Source organism: Lathyrus oleraceus, chromosome 5 (assembly GCF_024323335.1).
Source record: "Lathyrus oleraceus cultivar Zhongwan6 chromosome 5, CAAS_Psat_ZW6_1.0, whole genome shotgun sequence".
Taxonomy (NCBI): Eukaryota; Viridiplantae; Streptophyta; class Magnoliopsida; order Fabales; family Fabaceae; genus Lathyrus; species Lathyrus oleraceus.
In genome coordinates, this window is record NC_066583.1 from 586,196,479 (window position 1) to 586,220,197 (window position 23,719).

Consider the following 23,719-nt stretch of genomic DNA (forward strand, 5'->3'; position numbering starts at 1 on the left):
AGCTCTTATCCCTGATCAGGGAGAGCTTCAGACGAAGGAGCGTGGGTCCAGAATGGGGGGACCCTTCTACGCTCAAGACTCTGACACAACTGTACAAAGTACAAGATCTTGGGTTTGTGTCCCAATGCATCAACACAGTGGTGTGAGCAGAGGGACGACTCAACAGAATAGCGGGGGATAGATTGCATATCCATTGGGTTCCGCCAATTGCCTCATAGAGGTCTTCACCTGCTTGGCACAAAAGTAAACAATCACAAACATCGCCTCTTAAGGAGGACTTCAGACAGTTGCCTGGCCAAGTAACAGGCCAGGTCTTCCAGACTACATGGAGTATAGAGATTCTACCTCAACTGGTTTATAAAACCAAGCAGCAGCAAGCAATTTCTTAAAGAACTAAAGCAACTTAATGTACCTGAAATCAATCAAGTATCATCAGTACTCAGACAAACCAACAGTAAACAGCAAAAGTCAATCTATACAGACAACACAAGTTAATGCACATAAGTGCAAGCCATGAGCCCAAGCTCAAGCATCAAATCCTACAACACAAAATCAATGTTAGTTGATAACATCAAACAATCTCAATTTACAACTTGAATTTTTCTCCTTAAGCCTTTTGCACTTTTAACCTGAAAATCCAAACCAAATGTGAGAAACTAGACCACTAGGCCAAGCCTAGGGTCCAAAGGAGATAAAAAATCCTAAACAGCAAGTGAAAATTATCCAAAATCACATTCAAACAAATTAGAAGCAAATGCAATTGGTCCCATGCTCATATCAATCACCATTATCATTTCATGCACAATTTAGTATCAAACATGCAATTTGCAACTCCAAATGACCAAACAGAACTATCTCAATCAAATCCATATCAAAACAATTCAATTAATTCCACAAAAATTCACACCTAAACAGGACACATTCAAGGAATAACATGTCAATTTTCAGCTCAATTGGACAAAAGGAAGTAGGTCAATGAAAATCAAGAAGTCCAGACACATTTATACAAGCCAATTCAAGGCATCAACACAAGCATCAAATTCCATAAATCATAAAACAGTGACAACAATTAAGAAATGAATGGGATCAAAACCATGATGTCCTATAATGTGTCTAGAATGCACATGTCAAATTTCATCCTCTTTCAATACAATATGAGAATTTCACAAATGAAATTCCAACATGTGTCACACAAACTCACAAAATGAGCCAACAGAGAAGAAAATTATCAATCAATTAGAAAATGCCATCAACAATTCCAGAAAAATTCTCATGTAATCTGGACATATCAATGATCATCCACACAAAATTTCAGCTCAAATCAACATCCCTAAGCATTTTAAATAAAATCATGAAGTTGACCTAGCTTGGTGTGACACAAATTGTCACACCTCTAATCAAAAATTCATATCTAATCAACCAAGTATCCAAAAATCACAAACTCTACATGAAAATCACCAGCAATGAGTCCAGAATAAGCACAAAAAATTTCATCCATTTCTTTAAAGGTATCATCATTTCATGAAGGATTTGGCAAAACATATGCAAATGTGACACATACAATCAAACCTTAGGCCAATTAAATTTCCACACGTGCAAAAAATCCACAAAAATCATAATCAAATTCTACACACCATCATGAGAACAATGCAAAAAATTTCACAAAATTTCGATGAGTTTTGAAGCCTCTATGAATTTTGTAAGATCATGTAATCAAATGAAATAAAAATGAAAAAAAGAAATTGAAATAATATAAATTAAATACGCCAGTGGCATTTTTGTAATACTAATGCCACTGGCCAAAACGACGGCGTTTTGAAAAGAAGCCATGGCGCGCGCTGATTGGATAGCGCTGGAGGGAAACACGAATTCAAACGAGGCAAGGCAAATTATGGATCAAACGCATTTCTCGTCATCTTCTTCAAACACAAATCCAGAAAATTCCAGAAAATCATGAACAATGAATCTAACCAAATGCCTCGTGCCACATATCACTAGAACCGTCTCAACATGTACATGACGAATACGTAACTCAATCAACCTAATTCTAACCACACATCTCGGATCGAACGATTTTAGTTTCACTTCCAAACATTCAAACTCAGATTTCTCTCACCTCACTCAATCAATTCACAAACTAAACACATCATGTTCATCTACATTAAGTGATCTTCAAAACGCCTATAATAATGCAAGCAATGGTGAGATTCGAAAAAATACCTAATGATGAAGGCAGTGCTTGATCTTAATGCTTTTGCGTGTAATTTTCCAAAACAGATGGACATCAAGGTATAGGAAGTTGAATAGGACTCGTGCCTTAGCTCAAGGATGCTTCAATTGGAAGAAATCTCAAAACTCCATTGTCGCACAAGCTTTGGACAGTCACGAATCTTGATGTGTTTGGCAATGGCATATCAAAACAGTTGTAGATCTTGGTCCATGGAGCACGAATCAAAAAGAATTATCCAATTTGGTTGAGAATTGATGAAGATTTGATGAAAAATGTTGATGAGGTTCTTGGAGAATTTGGGAGAAAATGGAGGGAAAGTTTGTTAGATTTCTTGGAATGTGCAATTGTGATTAGCATTCTGTTACAATTAGAGCTTTATACCAATGCCTTAATCACTTCTTAATCTCAAATTAGCAAAAATGAGTTGGATTAGCATAATGTGTTTTCTTAATGCAAGGGCAAAAGTGACCTTTCCAAATTGGCTATGTGACAGCAAGATGACAGCTCAAACAAATTTCAATTGGCATTTGGAGTGTGTTGGCTTTGGTCTCATGTCAATTGGCCTTGTAAATCTCAAAATCACATGTTCACACCAAAAATACACTTAAGTCCACTTGAATTTTGACTTTTTGCATTGACCATTTTTGATGAATTTTGATCATACACCATGAAAGTACATGTGAAATGGGGTTTGCTCATAAAAAGATCATCCATTTTGGACATCCCATGTGAAAGTTATGCCACTTTGATTATAGGCATTTTTGGAAAATGAAGGGACCATAACTTGTCAACCATACATGGGAATTTCAAGTTCTTGGACTTTTTGAAAAGGTGAGACCAAGATCTACAACTTTCATGTTGAACAAATTTTCATTTGAAGCTTTTTTGGACACGTAATTTTGTGATGAAAAACTTTCCATTTTTGGAAACTTCCATTACAAGTCACTTTCTATTTTTGGCAATTTTTGTCCTGACTTTATTTTCTTCATTCTTGAGCTTTGACATGTCAAATGAAACTTGTTTCAACCTGAATGAAGTGTCTCTAACCCTCTCCTACCTCCAAATCCATAAAATCAAGCACAGTTGACCACAGTTGACTTTTTCAGCTGATAGATGAATTTGGCAATGCACTGATCAAGCTGAGCCCCAATCTTCTGATGAAATGGCTCAAGGATGAAACCCTAGCCTCCATAAGCTCAATACAATCATGAAATGATCCCCATATCCATTATAGACCCCATCTCCTTGCCTTGCCCTGATTGGCCCAATGCAATTGATTAGGGTTGACCAGTGGTCAAAACCCTAATCTCAAGGAATATGATCAACCACTTGAACCTCTTGGATGATATCAAAACCATGATGATGATGATGTATCACTTCAAACAAGATCAAGACCCATCTCCTTGAGAATTAAAACCCTAATTCATAGCCCAATCCTCAGATGGCTAATGATCAGTCAATAAAACCCTAGGCTTGCATCTCCACCTCTTCATCTTCTGATCAAGACTTATGAGGATGACTTGCACAATGTAACCACATGATATGCAATATGCAATAACTAATGACCTAAAAATGCAATGCAATATGTTAAGCTAGTCCCAAAAGAGGAGGGCAAATTTTGAGGTGTTACACAAAGAAGGATGGAAAAGCACGCATGTGTGTCGATTATAGAGATTTGAACAAAGCTAGTCCGAAAGATGATTTCCCTCTGCCACACATTGATATGTTGGTAGACAATACAACTAAATTCAAAGTCTTTTCGCTTATGGATGGATTTTCCAGTTATAATCAAATTAAGATGGCACCCGAAGATATGGAGAAGACCACATTCATTACACCCTGGGGAACAATCTGTTATAGAGTGATGCCTTTCGGTTTAAAGAATGTCGGTGCAACATACCAGAGAGCAATGACCACTATTTTCCATGATATGATGCATAAAGAGATCGAAGTCTATGTTGATGATATGATTGCTAAATCTAGTGATGAAGAAGAGCATGTTGACCACTTGTTGAAGTTATTCCAGCGTTTGAGAAAGTACAAACTCCACTTGAATCCCAATAAATATACATTTGGTGTTCGTTCTGGTAAGTTGTTGGGCTTTATTGTCATTGAGAAGGGTATTGAAGTTGATCCTACCAAGGTCAAAGCAATACAAGAGATGCCTGCGCCCAAAACTGAGAAGCAAATCAGAGGTTTTCTCGGCCGTTTGAATTATATCTCAAGATTCATATCACACATGACTGCCACGTGTGTGCCTATATTCAAGCTTCTTCGAAAAGACCAGTCTTGTGATTGGATCGAAGACTTCCAGAAAGCTTTCGACAGTATCAAAGAGTATCTGCTTGAACCTCCGATTCTGTCACCACCTGTTGAAAGAAGATCATTGATCATGTATTTGACTGTGCTTGAAGAAAGTATGGGTTGTGTTCTGGGTCAGCAAGACGAAACTAGAAAGAAAGAATATCCTATTTACTACCTCAGTAAGAAATTCACCGACTGTGAGACTCAGTATTCTATGCTAGAAAAGACTTGTTGCGCATTGGCTTGGGCTGCTAAGCGTCCGTACCAGTATATGTTGAATCATACTACCTGGTGTCATACCCCGATTTTGATCCAGAATTTTTATGTTTGTTTGGCATGCTTGGCCTAGCTTTACTTTGGTTTTGTATGAGGATTGTGGTTTTGATCCAAAGTCATGGTACTGTTCATGTGATTGTTAATGCACATATGGTCTTGGTCATCTGAGCAATCAAGCTTCTTGTGTTTCAAGCCACTCGCTAATCATGTTATTGGTTCATGGATACTATGTCAAAACCCTGACCTTATGGTCTCAGTTCGTGGCCTTGGTCATGTGCATTATCAGTCATGTTCTTTTCAAAGTCAAATATTCAAGTCATAAGGCAAAACAAGTTGGAAACCAACTTCAAACCATTTGTTAATCCATTTCAATCGATTTCATCCATGTTTAAACCAGTACATATGATTTCATACAAGAAAAATACAAAAAAAATTGACACTTTTGGCCAATTGTTGACTTTGGTCAACAATTGACTTTTTGGTCAACTTTGACCAAAGTCAACCTAAATCCGAGAACCCTAAAATAAACCCATGTCCATATCCAAATTACACCAAAGGTATTGTTACATGTGGTAAAAAAAAAAACACAAAAATAACCACTTTCTCTCTCTTTCTCTCTCTCTCTACATTGAAGCTTAGAATAAAGTGTTGGAAAATAAAACATAACATATTCAAGGTTCGTTATTCATTATGGGCTTCAAGCTCAATGTGTTGCTGTTTGTGATACTTGCTACTTCACTTATTGCTCAACATGAAGTTTCTGTTTCATATGATTATAAAGCTATCACCATTAATGGACAAAGAAGGATACTACTTTCTGGCTCCATTCATTACCCCAGAAGTACTCCTGAGATGCGACACAGATCTTATCCAAAAGGCTAAAGAAGGAGGATTGGATGTGATTCAAACTTATGTTTTTTGGAATGGGCATGAACCTTCACCTGGCAAATATTATTTTGAGGGGAACCATGATTTGGTAAAGTTCATAAAGCTGGTGCAGCAAGCAGGTCTTTATGTTCACCTCAGAATTGGTCCTTATGCTTGTGCTGAATGGAACTTTGGAGGTTTCCCTGTTTGGCTCAAGTCCATTCCTCTTGATGACAAAAACCATAACAGCCTGGCATGCATCTCAAAACAACCCTGCAACATTACAAACATTATCCCAATACAATGCCAACATACACCAATTTCACTAACCATACATTTCCAGTAATACATAACTGCAGCATTACCAACCTAGCCAAAGCCTCTCAGATGCAGCCAGCCATCAAACCTGCCAAGATGGAATTACAAGTCAGAATGCCAATAGCCATCAAAAGTTACGGTAAATGGAGCATGAATTGAATGATACATGGTTCAGTTCCGTAAAGCAATAAACCTCCCGATCCAGGACCTGGTATGCAGTCCCATCTGGTATCAACTCCTGTTGTCAGCAACCATATATCTCCTGCTAACGCCGCTGCAACCCCTGTTGTGAATGTGCCAGTAACTACTGTTGAAATCAGTTGAGTCTGTATCTCCTCTATCTCTTCTTGATCGCCTCAAAAGTGGCTGGAATGTTGAAAAGAGGATTATGTCAGACGAGTCTCTTACAAAAAAAAACTGAGGAGGCAAGGATAAATGCAGAGGAAGTTTCTGCTCTCGCTGCTGCTGCGATGAATCATAGCATGGGATCCTACCAGAAACAGTTAAACCATAATCTATGAGACCAATATATTTGGAAGGATTGTTAGTCATCAACTTCATAGATTGAACACCTAGATCCCTCAGTATCTGCAAAAATGGTAGCATTTCAAATTCCATAACAATTGTGATCAGCATGTTTTAAAACAGTTCAAATGTTATTGCAAGAGACTCATCATCGAACCAATAAGTGTAAGTCTATTACCTGCGCCCCAGATGCCAATACTAGCGCAAAACACTCCATTGAACCATGCCAGGAACCCTGCTGCACCACATCAAGTCAGAAGGCAAACCTCAACCATGTTGCAAATTGTACCTGCTGGAAACCAATGCTTAGATGTGCAAAATCACAACATTCTGCAGCCCATACAACATCAGTCAGTTCATGACCAGATTGGAAGGGCCTGCTCCAAGAACCGGTATTTGCCAAAACTCGTTGAAATCCAAAAAGACAGTATCTGTACAACCAACAGCTTTTGAGACATAAGCTTCAGATGCAATCTCAACAACAGGTCGTCCAACTCCAACAAGCTCTTAAGCGAGATCAGATGCAACTTGCATAACAAACGGAAACCAATTCATGCGACTAAGAGTTTTTAGTACATGTTATCCAAAGGTGCATCAGTCCTTACACAGGAGAAAACTCAACATTAAATAGAAGAAGGCCAATGCAACCTGAAATCCAACCATGTTGCGAAACTCACCTTTAGAGCAACAACAACTTGAAAAATCGGTTAACATTGCCATGGATTTCAAACAGACGCATGGCAAGGATGTATTGTATTACCTCATCACCCAAAAGCATGAACTGATGGCCCTTGATTTTGATTCATCCAGCTGGTGCAAAAAATCGCATCTGCATTAAACAGCAAATAGCCAACAAGCAAAGGTTATGGCTTCATCACACGTTGCCAGACAAGGAGAGCAAAGAGGACCACCGGTACAGGCAGTTTCTAGGACTGACGAATTATTCAATTCACAACCAGATCAGAATCGGCGTCCTACTTCAAGAATGCGTGGAAGTCTTTCAGTCTTCCTGTTGTCCCTTGCAGCATTTCCAGCCAATTCAAGAACCTCAGCAAATCAGCATTAACTTCAACAATTCCTTTACTTCCTAATCCCAATTCGGATAAGTCTGTTTGTAACAAAAGCAATGCAAAACGTGACACTCAGCGGATTATCCAGCCTTACCTATCCGATATCTCAGATTACCTTCACACAAATCCTGCAGCAAAACAACAATCAAATCGTGAGAGAAAATTCCATTCTTGGTGGAAATGATTTGCACAGCCCAAAGTTACCCGGTCAGGGAGATCAAAGACTTTGTTTTAGTTCACTCAACCCAAAATCACGATGAAGAATCCTTGTGATAACTGAAGTTGTAATTTCCTTCTAATTTTTCACTGCAGTAAACAATACAAAGTAATAAGCCAAAGCAGTAAAAATTCAAGAAAACATCCCAATTTGGCATCCAGACAAAACAACGAAGAAGAAAGCGCAGCTCAGATTACCGGTTCCGAATCAAGCATCAAAAAGGCCAATCCCAACTGAGCGTATCAAAGGCAGTTTGCAGAAGATATTCTTTGGGAATTCCATACAACAACCCTAAACCCTAAAGTTGTGAATATAAAAAGGAGAAGGAAGCAAATCAGAAAAAGGAGGAGACGGCGAAGAGAATTTCAAAACACAAAAACCCTAAATCCCAAATCGAAAGATACCCGGATCGGAGAGGCGAAAGAGTGAAGTTTTGGCTTCATCGTTCATCGTCACTACCAAATCGCTATCGGAGGTAAACTTCAGGTTCCTTTAAGCTGTGGGTTTTATGCATTTGGGAATGGGGTTGAGGGCGAGAGAGATACGTTGAGTCGAGATAGAGAGAGCGCGAGTGAGAGGGTTTTGGGCGATTGTGTGAGGGATTGTGAAAGATGAGCGAAGGTTGGGGACGCGAGAGCAGAGGGAGTTTTCTTTGAGTTCGAGTGAGAGAGGGTTCGCTGGTGAGCAATTTTGAGAGAGAGAGAGGTTTTGGATACATGAGAGAGCGATTGAGTGAGAGCTTTGGATTGAGATGGAGAGAACTCAAAGGCAACGAAGGGTTACTGTTCCCGTTTTTTTCTCTTTTTGTTGAACTTTTCTACTTGTTTCTTTATATGTTGCTAGCATAATAGACTTTGGGAAAACATTAAAAAAAAACACGTTTAAAATTCCTAAGTAGTTAATAAATATTCCTTTTTTTCAATTCATATTCCCTTGAAAAACCCAACAGCCAAGCGGCTGGGTTTAACTACCGGTAGTCCAACAGACTCTTTTTTTTATTTTTAGTTTTTTATTCTAATGTTTAATCTATTTTGATTTATATATTTAAAGTAGCATCACAATATTAAATAACCATGGGTGGCCTGGTGGAGAAGGGTAGTATCATAGTCTTGAGTGGGGTGGGTTCAATACTCATGTGTGGCATTTCCTTGGTGTTTTATTTCTTTTAGCATTTTCATTTCTCTTTATGTTTATGTCCTTATTATACTCATAGTCTCATTTGTTAATAATGTAAATTTAATTTCATCATTCATTCAAAACCATTTTTTAAAATTATAAAAAAATCATACTTTTCTCAATTTAATATCGAGCCCATTTTTTACACCCTTGTAAGTCGATTGCTTTTTAAGCATCGCCGTCGACCTCACATAGCTTACTCTTGGGTTTTCTTACAATGAGCCGGTTCCTTTGCACTTACACTCATACATTGTTTAATGCTTTATTATTTCATTCTTTGATTATTTGATCCGATTATATACTTGTTTATATCTTAATTGTTTGATTAACTGTGGCCTACTTGTATGGTGTATGAGGCATGTATTATTATTGTTTGTTTGCCATGAACAACCCCCATTCATAACAAATGTACCCCTCTCCCATGAAATGTATAAAATTTACTCTTTCATTCTTTATTCACCTGTTAATACAAGAATTAAAATGAACACCCGATAACCATTTCAAAACAAGATCAAAACCTCGATCCAACGTCGAGTAATCATTTTTCAAAACCTAACAGAACCAGCACGTATTCATCCACCCCTTTTGTAAGTCGATGGCTTTATGCATCGCCATCAACCTTGTAAGTCGATTGCTTTATGCATCGCCATCAACCTTGTAAGCCGATTGCTTTATGCATCGCCATCAACCTTGTAAGTCGATTGCTTCATGCATCGCCATCTACCTTTACCCCATTCCTCTCCTTGCTCCATTCGTCGATTCTTGTTCCGTTTAGGTAGCACCCATTAGATAGAACCCTTTGTATGATAACATAGGTAGGATTCCCATATCCTTTTGTACGATAACATAGGTAGGATTCCCATATCCTTTTGTATGATAACATAGGTAGGATTCCCACATTCCTTTGCATGCTAACATTAGGTAGATATTCCCATTTGTAAATCCTAAACACTTAAGTACACATTGCATGACAACTCTAGGGCAGAGCTTCCCCACTTCTAGACCTTTCCGAGCGTCTCCGATCCTGTGGCATGTAGTCCGTCCTATTGCAAAGAGGTAACCGCCTAAGACTCGATTCAGCGAGCTGCGACACCTACTGCTAGGGCGTGAACACATTGCCCACTCTCTTTTGACACAACTGGTGTCCTCCTTTGTAAGTCCATATTCAGATGGCAACCCCTATGAAGAGGAACTACATCGCCCTGATCCTTGTTCCAGACAAGGTATGTAGGCAGGTGGTCGTGTGAGACCACTCCGGGCACTTTTTTTCCTTTTTTGTGTGCGTTTGTCTGACAGTTGCTAGGCTCGAGTTCCCGACTCCTTAGCGATTTGTCGTTTGTTTGTGCTTGTTGTGTGCTTGGAAGCTGATGTAAGTCCATCGAGTGGCATTCGGGTTCCAGTGTGAGTTTGTTGGGTTCGGATGCTGATGTAAGTCCAGTGATTGGCAGTCGGGCTCCACGTTTGCCCTTTTGTGTGTGTTTTGGTTCGGATGCTGATGTAAGTCCAGTGATTGGCAGTCGGGCTCCATGTTTGCCACCTTTTTGTGTGTAGGTGTCTTGTTTTGTTTGGCGTGCGTGAGCCGAACTACGGCAACTCTGATTCTCATGTTCAGATGAGATACGTAGGCATAAGACACGATGTCTTAGCGAGCACACTTATCCTTAACCCATAGGTAGCCGAGCTACGAAGACTCTGATTCTCATATTCAGATGAGATACGTATGCAGTGGATGCGACATCCGTGCGAGTCATTTTTCTTTGACCCCTTCTTTTTAGTAAATAGTACATTAGATAAACATACACCCTTTAGACAAGAACAACAAGAGTGGATCCCGTAGAGTACTACGGATGCGTAGGGGTGCTAATACCTTCCCTTCGCATAATCGACTCCCGAACCCAAGATTTGGTTGCGAGACCTTGTCTTTTCCTTTCCTTCTCCAGGTTTACTTCGAGCGTTTCCTTTCCCTCCTTTGGGATAAATAACGCACGGTGGCGACTCTTCTGTCATTTTTCTCGCCGGTTGTTTTTTCGCCTCCTGTATTTTTTCGGGTTGCGACAGCTGGCGACTCTGCTGGGGATCTGGTTTCCCTAAGCGAGTCCCTCCTAGCTTTTGTAGTTTTCTTGTCTGTTGGGTGTTTATTCTTTTGTACAGTTATTTATTTTCCGCATTTACCTGCTTTATCTTATTGCATTCATGTACATATGTTTGTTGTATCTGTGGGTTCCGTGGGTTGTTTGTTTGTTGAGGGGGGATGTTCTATGAGAGATAAGCCCACTACCCAGGCTTGAGCATACACATAAGTGTTAGAGTGGATAGTCATGAGGCTTGCGTGGTATGTTGCTACGTTAAGTCGTTCATGAGACCCACATTCCAGAGGAGGTTTCTGTTGGATATATTTTGTCCTATGGGTGTTCCGTAACGACAGATATTCCTTTAGAAATCGTCGACTCTGGTGACCGTTTCCCGATAACTCAGTCGAGGCCTCTCCTCCGAGACGCGTTTGTGTTAGCTCTGGTGGGCACATTCTCGCTGCTCAATCCGAGGACCCCGAGACTGGGAACTTGCTTTAGGATATCCTGTTGAGGGGAGTCAGCAGAGGTCTTTTATCCCGTAATAATGCCAAACCTTCAGTGGTAAACGTATTATTCTCGACTAAAGGGCTGAAGCTGACAAACTTCTGTTCTTAGAACCTACCAATGAGGGGAGGGGTTGATCTCTACAGATACGGTTTCTGCCAGTGGTGTTGTGATGTTGACTTTGGTTCAGCCAAATTTATGGACATTTATTTCTGGGACGCCGGAGTTCTGTCCGTGGGTTATCAATGGGTTCCGTTTATTGCGGATCCCCGGGTTGAATTTGAAAGTACCTGTTCAGAGGATCTGACTGTCATCCGTTCAGTGGATGTTCCCGTGATGATAGTGACGTAATCCCCAGTTCCGTTTATTTCGGAACTCCCTAAGTCGGATTTATGGTGACTTAGTCCCGATGACTATGACTAGTTCAGAGAATGGGTCTTCAGATGGCTTGGTGGCGCAGTGACTTGCATTCATGCATTTGCATCGCATTCATCTGCATTCAACTCGTGTCTATCCGTACTTAGGGTCCACTTTTTGATTAAGATTCTGGTTGAGAGATAGCCAGATGTCAGAATGTTATTGATGAAAAATTATCTGTCTCTGTGAAACCAAAATCAAAGGAATATTCCTGGTACGGATAGACATTGCATGCGTGAGTCATACTAACCCATTTGTTATTTTGTAGGTGTCAACCGGTACGCATAGCTCTTCCATTCAGACATACAGTCAGACTCAACAAATCCAAGCTGATGGATCTTCCCAACGCCGACATCCTTGAACTGAAAGAGATGATGAGGGGATTGTTCAGTATTGTGCAAGGGCTTGCCTTGGGGCAGAAAGCCATGTCTGAGGGATTGGAAAGGATTGAGAGTTGGATGATCAAGGAGAAAGTTCAGGGAAAGGCTCCATCATCCGATGTGACAAATCCCTCTGGCTCGGTAGCAAAGAAACTCTCTGACAGTGGTCCGCTCAAAAAGGAAGTTGAGTCAAGTGGTGTGCCAGCAAAGAAAGAACGCAGTAAGGATCGTTATCATCCTTATGCTGTTGCTGTAACCACTCTTGTTGGTAACTCACCTGTACCCCCGCGACAACCACCACTTCAACAGAAGGCACCGAGAGCTAGGAGCCAGGTGAGGAAGAAGAAGGAGGATCGTCAGTTTGAGGAACCACCTGTGACTTATACCCTTTTGTTCAGGAGATTGAGAGATCTGGGATTAGTTCGGCCGAGGATTTTGATTCCTGTAGAACAGCAGCGGAGGCTTCCAAACTATGATGAGAATGCCAGGTGCGAGTTCCATTCTGAGGCACCCGGGCACAGTGTTGAGGGTTGCAGGGCTTTCAAGCATGTTGTCCAAGACTTGGTGGACTCCAAGATCATCAGTTTGGCACAGATCATGGAGGGGGATGTCAACCCTGTACCCAGGCAGGGTCCTGTAAAAATGAAGATGGTGAAAAAGGTCAAGAAAGGAATGGAGATGACTGAGGAAGATCAGTTAAAGGTTCCCATGTCTGTGGTCCCAGAACCTCTGGTGCAGGATGGAGTCTTCCCTGTGGTTGATAATTGTTGTGCGGCCGTTGCCACAGAGGGGTGTGTATTGATGGGAGACACGACCCAGAAGATGAAAGAAGTAGAAATGGACATCGGAAAACTTGAAATACCCAGTCAAGCAATCGAAACCGTCCAGGTGGAGAGCGCTCTTGTCGTCGAGAAAGAGAAGAAGTTGTCCATTTCCTCCTATAAACAAGCTCTAGAGGTGGTGAAGAACCAAGAGGCCCGAGGTTGGGGCAGGATCATCGACATAGTGGTAAAGGCAGACATGTTTGGGATTGGTTATCCAGATCAAGAGTCGTCTAGACCAAACAGAGGACGTCGTCCACCGTACATCTTTGTCAGTGCAGGAATGCTGGATTCTGATCATGCTTGTTCAGTGAGTGAAGAGATCGACCGCGACCGCGAGCTCGAGCTGTGGATAAAGTCGTGCGTACCAGGCAACTGGAAGGCCTCCAAAAGCATTACTGTCGCTCATCCGGAAGTGTAGTATTTCTGTTTTAATTTTGTTTGCATGAAAGCCATACGTTTTGCCCGAAACGTACTGGTCCATTGTAAGGGCCATCTCATGTGTTTCATTTTGCAACGTTTTGCATCAGTAATAAATGGATGTTTTTGTGATTAAAAGCGGTGTTCCCTGTTTTTCATTTTTTACAGTTTTAAAATAAAAATAAAAATGGCAATGTTTTTCGTTTTCCTTTCGAACTTGTCTCGTTCCAACCTCAAAAGTGATTACCCTCCTGATCTCATCGATAACAATCTGGTTACACCTTTGTATGACTTCGACAATTCGATCTATCATGCCGAAGAAGAAGGCGAAGAAGATTGTGATTTGTTGGAATTAGTTGGGTCATTGAAACCAGAGGAGAAGGTGATTCAACCGCATGAGGAGTGCTCAGAATTGTTGCTCCAAGCACCGCCGAAGTCAGAAAGCGAATATTGAGGCCGCTTCGGAGGCAAGTCAAGAACAGGATGGTATGTGTGCGCCTGGTTGTATCTAGATACACCAAGGTAGGATACCAATGTTGTGGAGGCACGAGTTACCATGGAGAGAAGACTGTCCTCCAGGGAAGCGGAAACCGGTGTTGAAAGATGAGAATGTGTGTGGACTGTCGAGATGTGAGCTGAGCTAATCTGAAAGATGAATTCCCGGTACGTCACAACGAGGTATTGGATTGGTTATAATGCTCAGTTTATCTTCATGGATGGCTTCTTGGCCGAGACCAGATTGAACTGTTGCCAGATGATATGACGTAAACCATGTTCATCACACAAGGGGCACCTTCTGGTTGTAAGGTGATGTCGTTCAGTATCGAGAAGGTCGGTGCCAAGTATCAGAAGTCTAGGGTGACTTTGTTTCATGATATGATTCATCGTGAAAGCAAATGCCATGTTGATGACATGATGGCAGAGTCCCAAGCAGAAGAGGGGCATCCGGTGGATTAAGTTGTTTGACAGGTAGAGATAACTCATACTGTTGAGTTCGAATTAACGCACTTATGGAGTGCAGCCCAGCAAGCTGCCGAGGCATGTTGCAAACGAAAGAGGAGTCGAGGTCGATCATGCAAAAAAAAAAAAAAAAAAAAAAAAGAGTAGCAGGAACCTTTGATTCTGATACCTTCCGGGGAAGAAACGACTGCTAATCTGGTACCTGACAGCCCTTAAGGGGTCTATGAGGCGCGTATTGAGTCAGTATGACTAGTCTTGTCGAAAAGAGCACGCAATTTACCTAAGCAAAAAGTTTATCGACTGTGAAACAATATACTCACTGCTCGAGAAAACTTGATGTACTTTGGCATAGGCTGCTCGCCGATTGAGACAGTGTATGCTGGTTCATACCATCTTGTGGATGTCCAAAATGGATCTGATCAAGTATGTGCTTGAGGAGCTAGCATCGAACGGACGGGTTGTGAGAGGGCAAGTGATGTCAACTGAATACGATATTCAGTATACCTCCCAGAAAGCAACCAAGAGGAGGGTATTGTATGGTTATCTCGCCCAACAACCCACTGATGATTGTCAACCAAGGAAGTCTGAAGTCCCTGATGAGGACATCTCGAGGTACTCGAATCGAAAGATTGAGAGTGACCGATCCCGGAGGAGGGGCCTGACCCCGAATCCGAATGGGTTTTGATGTCTGATGGGGAGAGTTTAAAGAGAGTGAGCTAGTGCTTCCCCGATAACATGTGAACGCACCAATGATAGTGGCTGAGTACGAAGTTGGTATCCTGAGTGTCGTACCTTGGTACGTGCATCTACTGGGGCAACGCCTTCCTCATGCGGTATGGGATAGAAGTGATATTACCTGCTGGAGGCTAGATTTCATTGTGAAGAGTCCGGATGGATGAGAAGTTAGAAAAGGGCGAGTGGATGAGGCCTTGGTATAACGCATTGAGCCTGATTGAGAAAAGAGGCTGACAGTTACTTGTCATGGGGCAGTTGTACCCAGTGAATGAAGCGTGTTGTTAACCGAGAAGTGCGACCTCGTGGGTAGCAGGGAAGAGATATGGTGTTGAAAAGGATCCTTCCTCCTCAAGACGACCGTGGGGCAAGTGAATACAGTTATGAATATCCATTCGTGGTCAAAAAAGGTCTCCTCTGACAGAGCCTTGTTGCTGACGACCATGGATGACGAGGATTTTCCATCCCTTGTGAATGCGGACGCAGTTAAAAGATACTTCGTGAAAAAAAGAGAGACCCGCTGGACAAAAAGAATAAAAGAGTCCAGGCAAAAAAAGGGCATCCCGGCGAACCAAGAAAAAGAGAAAAGGTTCGGGCAAAAGTTAGGGATAATAAAAAGAAAAAAAACTGTACACCCGGCAAGTCGAAAGCCCCACAAGGGAGACTTGGGCAAAAAAGGGTATCCCGGTGGACTGAAACCCGAAAGGGCGGCCCAGGCAAAAGAGGGATTGAAACGAACAACTGCGTCTGACATGATCGTTTGTGCTTGAGATATGACTTGGATAATCTCCGACAGAGATCGATCGGAAGCGTCTTGTTCAGAAGACAGAAAGTGCGAGGACATATGGGGTGTAACCAAGTTGGAACCCGATGAAATCATGGTTTCACATTGCCACTAGGATAGAGTTTTTTCTGTTGTGTGCAATCACCTCTTTCCAGGGTTTGCTTCCTGTGTGTTGCTCGGTTGTGAGCCATCTTTTATTCCAGTCAATAAAGCGTGTGTTCGGTCAAATAAATTTTGTTTTTGTGTCAGTACCGTTTTGATTACGAAAACATCCGTTTATTTTGATAAGAATATTTGCATTTTGAAACATAGAGGTCCCTTCCGATGCATGCTGATGAGGTTGAAATCTGGAAATCTTATTCGGAAGTTTGAGTGACTTAGGCGTTGAAATATCGGAACACCTGGGGCATACCTGGGGCACGCTTTTATCTAACGATCTCTGCTGCAAAGCCTGATCAGGGGCAAGAGATAGTTGAACGGTGAAAAGACAGTGAAGGATTACGACGACAGTCCTGGAAAGTTAATCAAGAAGACTCTTCAAAGTCTAAAGACCGGAAAGTTTGTATGAATCCCAGGAATTCAATCTTCGTGGGATGAATCAGAGGAGTCTAGGCGAGTCTGGGTGTTCTCAAAAGAGGAAAGCCGACACTGTGGGTGGACGATGGATGTCGCTGTTCGGCGACTCGACAGATGTTCCGTGTTCAATGAGCTGTATTTCCCTAGTGGGTGTGAGAGGGTTACCTCCCTAACAGATTTGAGATCAGTGTCTCCTCAGCGAGCCTGAAGGTTACTGCCTTCCCAGTAGGGTTTGTGTTGATGGTTTTCCCTCAGCGAGGTCCCCAAGCGGATCGGGTTCGGAGAAAATCATCCCCAGTAGAGATAAGAATGGGTTGCCTCCCCTAGCAGGTTAATCTCCAAGCAGTTCGGTTTCGATGGAGTGCATCCCCAGCAAGGTTTGTCTTTCCCCAGCAGGATGGAAGTTGACATGGTTATAGGATCCTCAGCACAGTTCCTGGAGTTCCCCGGTGTTGTCTCTGGAGGAGACGTGTGTTTAGGCATTCATCATTTAGATAAGTATATCATATTGCATCATTAGTGCATAGCATTTCCATGATCATGGGGCATTGTGTAAAACAAAAAAACTCATGCATCAACATGGCAAACATATCCATTAGCCCTAGGCCGTGGTGACCAGCCGAGTTTGGTTTGTTGGAAAGAGTTTAGCTTCGCGCCATTGGATCGGCTTCAGAATTGGGTTCATCAGCATGGTTGAGAGGTTGGTGCTTTCCCAACAAGTGACTCCTTAGTTGAGTGGGTATTCCTAGCAGTGTTACTCCTCGAAGTTGGCAGCATCTTGCAAGCATTGGTTCCATCCCTTTAGCAGAAGTGGGTGTGTCTGATCTCTCCATGTAGAGTCTACCCCTTAAGCAGAAAGTGTCTACCATTTCCTTCTACGCTCCCCACTGAGCTATATCCTCGTGGATGACGGTTGTTTCTGTTCCCTCCCTAACGGGATGGGTTTTCCCTATTGAGTTCTTTCCTCATTAGGATGAGTCCTATTTCAGTCTGCCTTTTTGGATCGATCCTAAATTGGCTTCCTGTTGGCTGTCTCCCGTGCTTCCCTGGGGCATAAATGAATAGTCGCTCACTAACCGGCACTCATTCATCTCATCCTCAGCAGAATTTGTGGCTTCTACCTACAAACCGGTAGTTGTAAGTCCTATCTTTGTGGTTTTCTACCTACTAGCTGGTAGTTGTAAAATCCCACTTTCATCCCATTGGCAGAGTTAACCCTTTGTGCTCATCCTATCGATGACTGGTTACCTTTCTGTGGCTTCTACCTACAAACCGGTAGTTGTAAGCCCTATCTTTGTGGTTTTCTACCTACTAGCTGGTAGTTGTAAAATCCCACTTTCATCCCATTGGCAGAGTTAACCCTTTGTGCTCATCCTATCGATGACTGGTTACCTTTCAGTGGCTTCTACCTACAAACCGGTAGTTGTAAGTCCTATCTTTGTGGTTTTCTACCCATTAACTGGTAGCTGTAAAATCCCACTTTCATCCCCTTGGTGGAGTTAACCCTGTGTGCTCATCCTATCGATGACTGGTTACTTTTCCGTGGTTTTCTGCCTACTAACCGGTAAATGTAATTCCCTCTTTGTGGTATTGATAGTCTTGTCCCCTTTGGATACTTGCCCTGATCAAGCAGTATTGTCCCCAGTGGGTCTTCCCCTTTCTTTTGGTTATTTGCTCCGAGTAAGAAACTTTATCCTCTTTTGATTGGTCATCTTTGGCATGCCTAGCCCTGGTACCCTGATACCTTTCTTTTCGGTCGATTATTCATTTAGCAACCTACAACCCGGTTATGGATAATCTTCCATGCGGGTGTATTATCTACGTTTTGACGGCTATAGATAATATATCTCATGCACTCTTTGGTCAATCTTTCGATTGTTATCCCCAGCATAGGTCTTTGGCATGCGTGCCGGCTCACGTATCACTGTTTTGTTATCTTCGCCGATGCTGATAGACATGAAAAGTTTTCCCGGTATCCAGACCGAAGTGGCATTCAGGCCAGTTTCCGATTTCCAGATCGAAGAAGTTCTCAACAGTCAGGACGAAGAACTTGTGGCATTCAGGCCAGTTTTCCCGGTATCCAGACCGAAGTGGCATTCAGGCCAGTTCCCGATTTCCAGATCGAAGAAGTTCTCAACAGTCAGGACGAAGAACTTGTGGCATTCAGGCCAGTTTTCCCGGTATCCAGACCGAAGTGGCATTCAGGCCAGTTCCCGATTTCCAGATCGAAGAAGTTCTCAACAATCAGGACGAAGAACTTAGGGTATTCAGACCAGTTCCCGGTATCCAGACCGAAGTGGCATTCCAGGCCAGTTTTCCCGGTATCCAGACCGAAGTGGCATTCAGGCCAGTTCCCGATTTCCAGATCGAAGAAGTTCTCAATAATCAGGACGAAGAACTTAGGGTATTCAGACCAGTTCCCGGTATCCAGACCGAAGTGGCATTCCAGGCCAGTTTTCCCGGTATCCAGACCGAAGTGGCATTTAGGCCAGTTCCCGGTATCCAGACCGAAGTGGCATTCAGGCCAGTTCCCGATTTCCAGATCGAAGAAGTTCTCAACAGTCAGGACGAAGAACTTGTGGTGTTCAGACCAGTTCCCGGTATCCAGACCGAAGTGGCATTCCAGGCCAGCTTTCCCGGTATCCAGACCGAAGTGGTGTCCAGGCCAGTTCCCGGTATCCAGACCGAAGTGGCATTCAAGCCAATTTCCGATCTCCAGATCGAAGTGGAGTTCAGACCAGATTTCCGGTAATCAGACCAACATTGATACTCTCATATTCCAATGCTTAGTGTTCAGACTAATGTGTGGCGTTCAGGTCATGGGTATTCCTGTGTTACCATTTATTTTGGTATCCAGGTCAACTTTCTGTTTCGGTACTCAGGCCGATTTTCACCGTACCAGACGGACTTTTCTTTCGAGATTGCTTCTTTGCCGATTCTGACAGACATTGTTAACTATTTCATGGGGATTCAGGATCAAAATTCGGGTCTTCTTAGTATTTAATCATCTCCCACTATGATCATATGAAGAACGTCCTGCTTCATTTTCTCTAGTTGAAGACGCTTAAATAGGGGCAGCTGTCATACCCCGATTTTGATCCAGAATTTTTATGTTTGTTTGGCATGCTTGGCCTAGCTTTACTTTGGTTTTGTATGAGGATTGTGGTTTTGATCCAAAGTCATGGTGCTGTTCATGTGATTGTTAATGAACATATGGTCTTGGTCATCTGAGCAATCAAGCTTCTTGTGTTTCAAGCCACTCGCTAATCATGTTATTGGTTCATGGATACTATGTCAAAACCCTGACCTTATGGTCTCAGTTCGTGGCCTTGGTCATGTGCATTATCAGTCATGTTCTTTTCAAAGTCAAATATTCAAGTCATAAGGCAAAACAAGTTGGAAACCAACTTCAAACCATTTGTTAATCCATTTCAATCGATTTCATCCATGTTTAAACCAGTACATATGATTTCATACAAGAAAAATACAAAAAAAATTGACACTTTTGGCCAATTGTTGACTTTGGTCAACAATTGACTTTTTGGTCAACTTTGACCAAAGTCAACCTAAATCCGAGAACCCTAAAATAAACCCATGTCCATATCCAAATTACACCAAAGGTATTGTTACATGTGGTAAAAAAAAACACAAAAATAACCACTTTCTCTCTCTTTCTCTCTCTCTCTACATTGAAGCTTAGAATAAAGTGTTGGAAAATAAAACATAACATATTCAAGGTTCGTTATTCATTATGGGCTTCAAGCTCAATGTGTTGCTGTTTGTGATACTTGCTACTTCACTTATTGCTCAACATGAAGTTTCTGTTTCATATGATTATAAAGCTATCACCATTAATGGACAAAGAAGGATACTACTTTCTGGCTCCATTCATTACCCCAGAAGTACTCCTGAGATGCGACACAGATCTTATCCAAAAGGCTAAAGAAGGAGGATTGGATGTGATTCAAACTTATGTTTTTTGGAATGGGCATGAACCTTCACCTGGCAAATATTATTTTGAGGGGAACCATGATTTGGTAAAGTTCATAAAGCTGGTGCAGCAAGCAGGTCTTTATGTTCACCTCAGAATTGGTCCTTATGCTTGTGCTGAATGGAACTTTGGAGGTTTCCCTGTTTGGCTCAAGTCCATTCCTCTTGATGACAAAAACCATAACAGCCTGGCATGCATCTCAAAACAACCCTGCAACATTACAAACATTATCCCAATACAATGCCAACATACACCAATTTCACTAACCATACATTTCCAGTAATACATAACTGCAGCATTACCAACCTAGCCAAAGCCTCTCAGATGCAGCCAGCCATCAAACCTGCCAAGATGGAATTACAAGTCAGAATGCCAATAGCCATCAAAAGTTACGGTAAATGGAGCATGAATTGAATGATACATGGTTCAGTTCCGTAAAGCAATAAACCTCCCGATCCAGGACCTGGTATGCAGTCCCATCTGGTATCAACTCCTGTTGTCAGCAACCATATATCTCCTGCTAACGCCGCTGCAACCCCTGTTGTGAATGTGCCAGTAACTACTGTTGAAATCAGTTGAGTCTGTATCTCCTCTATCTCTTCCTGATCGCCTCAAAAGTGGCTGGAATGTTGAAAAGAGGATTATGTCAGACGAGTCTCTTACAAAAAAAAACTGAGGAGGCAAGGATAAATGCAGAGGAAGTTTCTGCTCTCGCTGCTGCTGCGATGAATCATAGCATGGGATCCTACCAGAAACAGTTAAACCATAATCTATGAGACCAATATATTTGGAAGGATTGTTAGTCATCAACTTCATAGATTGAACACCTAGATCCCTCAGTATCTGCAAAAATGGTAGCATTTCAAATTCCATAACAATTGTGATCAGCATGTTTTAAAACAGTTCAAATGTTATTGCAAGAGACTCATCATCGAACCAATAAGTGTAAGTCTATTACCTGCGCCCCAGATGCCAATACTAGCGCAAAACACTCCATTGAACCATGCCAGGAACCCTGCTGCACCACATCAAGTCAGAAGGCAAACCTCAACCATGTTGCAAATTGTACCTGCTGGAAACCAATGCTTAGATGTGCAAAATCACAACATTCTGCAGCCCATACAACATCAGTCAGTTCATGACCAGATTGGAAGGGCCTGCTCCAAGAACCGGTATTTGCCAAAACTCGTTGAAATCCAAAAAGACAGTATCTGTACAACCAACAGCTTTTGAGACATAAGCTTCAGATGCAATCTCAACAACAGGTCGTCCAACTCCAACAAGCTCTTAAGCGAGATCAGATGCAACTTGCATAACAAACGGAAACCAATTCATGCGACTAAGAGTTTTTAGTACATGTTATCCAAAGGTGCATCAGTCCTTACACAGGAGAAAACTCAACATTAAATAGAAGAAGGCCAATGCAACCTGAAATCCAACCATGTTGCGAAACTCACCTTTAGAGCAACAACAACTTGAAAAATCGGTTAACATTGCCATGGATTTCAAACAGACGCATGGCAAGGATGTATTGTATTACCTCATCACCCAAAAGCATGAACTGATGGCCCTTGATTTTGATTCATCCAGCTGGTGCAAAAAATCGCATCTGCATTAAACAGCAAATAGCCAACAAGCAAAGGTTATGGCTTCATCACACGTTGCCAGACAAGGAGAGCAAAGAGGACCACCGGTACAGGCAGTTTCTAGGACTGACGAATTATTCAATTCACAACCAGATCAGAATCGGCGTCCTACTTCAAGAATGCGTGGAAGTCTTTCAGTCTTCCTGTTGTCCCTTGCAGCATTTCCAGCCAATTCAAGAACCTCAGCAAATCAGCATTAACTTCAACAATTCCTTTACTTCCTAATCCCAATTCGGATAAGTCTGTTTGTAACAAAAGCAATGCAAAACGTGACACTCAGCGGATTATCCAGCCTTACCTATCCGATATCTCAGATTACCTTCACACAAATCCTGCAGCAAAACAACAATCAAATCGTGAGAGAAAATTCCATTCTTGGTGGAAATGATTTGCACAGCCCAAAGTTACCCGGTCAGGGAGATCAAAGACTTTGTTTTAGTTCACTCAACCCAAAATCACGATGAAGAATCCTTGTGATAACTGAAGTTGTAATTTCCTTCTAATTTTTCACTGCAGTAAACAATACAAAGTAATAAGCCAAAGCAGTAAAAATTCAAGAAAACATCCCAATTTGGCATCCAGACAAAACAACGAAGAAGAAAGCGCAGCTCAGATTACCGGTTCCGAATCAAGCATCAAAAAGGCCAATCCCAACTGAGCGTATCAAAGGCAGTTTGCAGAAGATATTCTTTGGGAATTCCATACAACAACCCTAAACCCTAAAGTTGTGAATATAAAAAGGAGAAGGAAGCAAATCAGAAAAAGGAGGAGACGGCGAAGAGAATTTCAAAACACAAAAACCCTAAATCCCAAATCGAAAGATACCCGGATCGGAGAGGCGAAAGAGTGAAGTTTTGGCTTCATCGTTCATCGTCACTACCAAATCGCTATCGGAGGTAAACTTCAGGTTCCTTTAAGCTGTGGGTTTTATGCATTTGGGAATGGGGTTGAGGGCGAGAGAGATACGTTGAGTCGAGATAGAGAGAGCGCGAGTGAGAGGGTTTTGGGCGATTGTGTGAGGGATTGTGAAAGATGAGCGAAGGTTGGGGACGCGAGAGCAGAGGGAGTTTTCTTTGAGTTCGAGTGAGAGAGGGTTCGCTGGTGAGCAATTTTGAGAGAGAGAGAGGTTTTGGATACATGAGAGAGCGATTGAGTGAGAGCTTTGGATTGAGATGGAGAGAACTCAAAGGCAACGAAGGGTTACTGTTCCCGTTTTTTTCTCTTTTTGTTGAACTTTTCTACTTGTTTCTTTATATGTTGCTAGCATAATAGACTTTGGGAAAACATTAAAAAAAAACACGTTTAAAATTCCTAAGTAGTTAATAAATATTTCCTTTTTTTCAATTCATATTCCCTTGAAAAACCCAACAGCCAAGCGGCTGGGTTTAACTACCGGTAGTCCAACAGACTCTTTTTTTTATTTTTAGTTTTTT

At 41.9% G+C, this 23,719-nt stretch overlaps 1 long non-coding RNA gene across 40 annotated transcripts; it reads right to left on the minus strand.

Annotated features, from left to right (window-relative positions):
* Positions 1-5,063: 5,063 nt before the first annotated feature.
* Positions 5,064-23,559, minus strand: LOC127086706 (uncharacterized). Of its 40 annotated transcripts, none has more exons than XR_007789576.1 (7): positions 23,112-23,559; positions 22,905-23,005; positions 22,181-22,796; positions 21,599-22,068; positions 21,390-21,483; positions 21,104-21,261; positions 5,068-6,083 (listed from the first exon to the last, which is right to left on the minus strand). It is a non-coding gene; the product is annotated as an uncharacterized LOC127086706 (long non-coding RNA). The 40 variants fall into 40 exon arrangements; XR_007789588.1 differs by having other exon boundaries at positions 5,068-5,927; positions 6,047-6,083; positions 21,104-21,483; XR_007789590.1 differs by having other exon boundaries at positions 5,068-5,927; positions 6,047-6,083; positions 21,089-21,483.
* Positions 23,560-23,719: the final 160 nt, after the last annotated feature.